The 4,808-nt window shown below is 49.8% G+C and overlaps 1 long non-coding RNA gene across 1 annotated transcript; it reads right to left on the bottom strand.

Moving 5' to 3' along the window:
• Positions 1 to 837: 837 nt before the first annotated feature.
• On the bottom strand, positions 838 to 4,563 carry LOC124272346. The gene is made up of 3 exons (XR_006897306.1): positions 4,531 to 4,563; positions 3,880 to 3,902; positions 838 to 897 (listed from the first exon to the last, which is right to left on the bottom strand). It is a non-coding gene; the product is annotated as an uncharacterized LOC124272346 (long non-coding RNA).
• Between the last annotated feature and the right edge of the window lie 245 nt (positions 4,564 to 4,808).

The raw sequence follows: 4,808 nt of genomic DNA, 5'->3' as shown, positions 1-4,808 counted from the left end.
GAAAAGCCTTAAATGCACAATGGACCTTTTAAAAAAGGCACAGCAAAACAACATGCATTTCATTTCCTACCAGTCCCCTGGGGTGCTTGGGGCTGGATGAAGCTCTCCTGGGCAGCTGGCAGAACCTCTGTGGTGCATCGCTGACTGTCCTGGGCCTTGATGGCCGAGGGAAGCGGCCCAGCTTGGCTGAAATGGGAGAGTGTGAATGAAATTTTCAGTCTAGAGAGGGTTGTACATGGTCAAAGGGATAAGGTGGGGCCTCTGCACCAGCCAAAACAGCCAAGAGGGTGCAGGGAGGGGCCAAGACATCATTGTGCATTTTAAGATTTTTCTGTGCACTTAAGGACTGCTATAGGAAACCTTAAGTGCACAGAAAAGCCTTAAATGCACAATGGACCTTTTTAAAAAAGGCACAGCAAAAACAACATGCATTTCATTTCCTACCAGTCCCCTGGGGTGCTTGGGGCTGGATGAAGCTCTCCTGGGCAGCTGGCAGAACCTCTGTGGTGCACGCTGACTGTCCGCCTTGACGCGCCGAGAAAGCGGCCCAGCTTGGCTGAAATGGGAGAGAGAGTGAATGAAATTTTCAGTTTAGAGGGGGTTGTACATGGTCAAAGGGATAAGGTGGGGCCTCTGCACCAGCCAAAAACAGCCAAGAGGGTGCAGGGAGGGGCCAAGACATCATTGTGCATTTAAGGTTTTTCTGTGCACTTAAGGACTGCTATAGGAAACTTTTAGTGCACAGAAAACCTTAAATGCACAATGGACCTTTTTAAAAAAGGCACAGCAAAAACAACATGCATTTCATTTCCTACCAGTCCCCTGGGGTGCTTGGGGCTGGATGAAGCTCTCCTGGGCAGCTGGCAGAACCTCTGTGGTGCACGCTGACTGTCCCGCCTTGACCACTAAGGAAGCGGCCCAGCAGCTGAAATGGAGAGAGAGTGAATGAAATTTTCAGTCTAGAGAGGGGTTGTACATGGTCAAAGGGATAAGGTGGGGCCTCTGCACCAGCCAAAACAGCCAAGAAGGGTGCAGGGAGGGGCCAAGACATCATTGTGCATTTAAGATTTTCTGTGCACTTAAGGACTGCTATAGGAAACCTTAAGTGCACAGAAAACTGCCATAAATGCACAATGGACCTTTTTCAAAAAGGCACAGCAAAACAACATGCATTTCATTTCCTACCAGTCCCCTGGGGTGCTTGGGGCTGGATGAAGCTCTCCTGGGCAGCTGGCAGAACCTCTGTGGTGCACTGACTGACTGTCATATGTGCCATGAGGAAGTGGCCCAGCTTGGCTGAAATGGGAGAGAGAGTGAATGAAATTTTCAGTCTAGAGGGGTTGTACATGGTCAAAGGGATAAGGTGGGGCCTCTGCACCAGCCAAAACAGCCAAGAGGGTGCAGGGAGGGGCCAAGACTGAACATTGTGCATTTAAGGTTTTTTCTGTGCACTTAAGGACTGCAAAGGAAACCTTAAGTGCACAGAAAAGCCTTAAATGCACAATGGACCTTTTCAAAAAGGCACAGCAAAACAACATGCATTTCATTTCCTACCAGTCCCCTGGGGTGCTTGGGGCTGGATGAAGCTCTCCTGGGCAGCTGGCAGAACCTCTGTGGTGCACGCTGACTGTCCTGTGGCGCCAAGGAAGTGGCCCAGCTTGGCTGAAATGGGAGAGAGAGAGTGAATGAAATTTTTCAGTCTAGAGGGGTTGTACATGGTCAAAGGGATAAGGTGGGGCCTCTGCACCAGCCAAAAACAGCCAAGAGGGTGCAGGGAGGGGCCAAGACATCATTGTGCATTTAAGGTTTTTCTGTGCACTTAAGGACTGCTATAGGAAACCTTAAGTGCACAGAAAAGCCTTAAATGCACAATGGACCTTTTTAAAAAGGCACAGCAAAAACAACATGCATTTCATTTCCTACCAGTCCCCTGGGGTGCTTGGGGCTGGATGAAGCTCTCCTGGGCAGCTGGCAGAACCTCTGTGGTGCATGCTGACTGTCATATGACACGCCGAGAGGAAGGCCCAGCTTGGCTGAAATGGGAGAGAGAGTGAATGAAATTTTCAGTCTAGAGAGGGTTGTACATGGTCAAAGGGATAAGAGGTGGGGCCTCTGCACCAGCCCAAAAACAGCCAAGAGGGTGCAGGGAGGGGCCAAGACATCATTGTGCATTTAAGATTTTTCTGTGCACTTAAGGACTGCTATAGGAAACCTTAAGTGCACAGAAAAGCCTTAAATGCACAATGGACCTTTTTCAAAAGGCACAGCAAAACAACATGCATTTCATTTCCTACCAGTCCCCTGGGGGTGCTTGGGGCTGGATGAAGCTCTCCTGGGCAGCTGGCAGAACCTCTGTGGTGCACGCTGACTGTCCTATGCCTTGCAGCTGGGAAGGAAGTGGCCCAGCTTGGCTGAAATGGGAGAGAGAGTGAATGAAATTTTAAGTCTAGAGGGGTTGTACATGGTCAAAAGGGATAAAGGTGGGGCCTCTGCACCAGCCAAAAACAGCCAAGAGGGTGCAGGGAGGGCCAAGACATCATTGTGCATTTAAGGTTTTCTGTGCACTTAAGGACTGCAAAGGAAACCTTAAGTGCACAGAAAAGCCTTAAATGCACAATGGACCTTTTTCAAAAGGCACAGCAAAACAACATGCATTTCATTTCCTACCAGTCCCCTGGGGTGCTTGGGGCTGGATGAAGCTCTCCTGGGCAGCTGGCAGAACCTCTGTGGTGCACCCTGACTGTCCATAGCCTTTGACGCAGCGAGGAAGCGGCCCAACTGGGCTGAAATGGGAGAGAGAGTGAATGAAATTTTCAGTCTAGAGGGGTTGTACATGGTCAAAGGGATAAGGTGGGGCCTCTGCACCAGCCAAAAGAAACAGCAAAGAGGGTGCAGGGAGGGCCAAGACATCATTGTGCATTTAAGGTTTTTCTGTGCACTTAAGGACTGCTATAGGAAACCTTAAGTGCACAGAAAAGCCTTAAATGCACAATGGACCTTTTAAAAAAGGCACAGCAAAAACAACATGCATTTCATTTCCTACCAGTCCCCTGGGGGTGCTTGGGGCTGGATGAAGCTCTCCTGGGCAGCTGGCAGAACCTCTGTGGTGCACACTGACTGTCACGCCTTGACACGCCGAGGAAGCGGCCCAGCTTGGCTGGAAATGGGAGAGTGTGTGAATGAAATTTTCAGTCTAGAGGGGGTTGTACATGGTCAAAGAGATGGAGTTGGGGCCTCTGCACCAGCCAAAAACAGACCAAGAGGGTGCAGGGGAGGGGCTAAGACATCATTGTGCATTTAAGATTTTTCTGTGCCCATAAGACTGCTATAGGAAACCTTATGCACAGAAAAGCCTTAAATGCACAATGGACCTTTTCAAAAGGCACAGCAAGAAAAACAACATGCATTTCATTTCCTACCAGTCCCCTGGGGTGCTTGGGGCTGGATGAAGCTCTCCTGGGCAGCTGGCAGAACCTCTGTGGTGCACGCTGACTGTCCGCCTTGACGCCGAGAAAGTGGCCCAGCTTGGCTGAAATGGGAGAGAGAGTGAATGAGAATTTTCAGTTCAGAGAGAGGGTTGTACATGGTCAAAGGGATATGGTGGGGCCTCTGCACCAGCCAAAAAACAGCCAAGAGGGTGCAGGGAGGGGCCAAGACATCATTGTGCATTTAAGATTTTTCTGTGCACTTAAGGACTGCTATAGGAAGCCTTAAGTGCACAGAAAAACAAATGCACAATGGACCACAAAAAGGCACAGCAAAACAACATGCATTTCATTTCCTACCAGTCCCCTGGGGTGCTTGGGGCTGGATGAAGCTCTCCTGGGCAGCTGGCAGAACCTCTCTGTGGTGCACGCTGACTGTCCAGCTGCCAATGACGCTAAGGAAGTGGCCCAGCTTGGCTGAAATGGGAGAGAGAGTGAATGAAATTTTAAGTCAGAGAGGGTTGTACATGGTCAAAGGGATACAGGTGGGGCCTCTGCACCAGCCAAAAACAGCCAAGAGGGGTGCAGGAGGGGGTTAAGACATTGTGCATTTAAAGAGTTTTCTCTGCACTTAAGGACTGCTATAGGAAACCTTAAGTGCACACAGAAAAGCCTTAAATGCACAATGGACCTTTTTCAAAAGGCACAGCAAAACAACATGCATTTCATTTCCTACCAGTCCCCTGGGGTGCTTGGGGCTGGATGAAGCTCTCCTGGGCAGCTGGCAGAACCTCTGTGGTGCACACTGACTGTCGCCTTGGCCAGCCATAGGAAGTGGCCCAGCTTGGCTGAAATGGGAGAGAGTGAATGAAATTTTTCAGTTTAGAGGGTTGTACATGGTCAAAGGGATAAGGTGGGGCCTCTGCCAGCCAAAAACAGCCAAGAGGGAAGTGCAGGGAGGGGCCAAGACATCATTGTGCATTTAAGGTTTTTCTGTGCACTTAAGGACTGCTATAGGAAACCTTAAGTGCACAGAAAAGCCTTAAATGCACAATGGACCTTTTTCAAAAAGGCACAGCAAAACAACATGCATTTCATTTCCTACCAGTCCCCTGGGGTGCTTGGGGCTGGATGAAGCTCTCCTGGGCAGCTGGCAGAACCTCTGTGGTGCACGCTGACTGTCCGCCTTCGACGCCAGCTGAAAAAGTGGCCCAGCTTGGCTGAAATGGGAGAGAGTGAATGAAATTTTTCAGTCTAGAGGGGTTGTACATGGTCAAAGCGATCAGGTGGGGCCTCTGCACCAGCCAAAACAGCTAAGAGGGTGCAGGGAGGGGTTAGACAATATTGTGCATTTAAGATTTTTCTGTGCACTTAAGGACTGCT

This window comes from Haliotis rubra, unplaced genomic scaffold (assembly GCF_003918875.1).
Source record: "Haliotis rubra isolate DU_JTF1 unplaced genomic scaffold, ASM391887v1 Scf169, whole genome shotgun sequence".
Classification (NCBI taxonomy): Eukaryota; Metazoa; Mollusca; class Gastropoda; order Lepetellida; family Haliotidae; genus Haliotis; species Haliotis rubra.
Note: the sequence above shows the minus strand (reverse complement) of the source record. Positions and strands in the feature narration are given on the sequence as shown.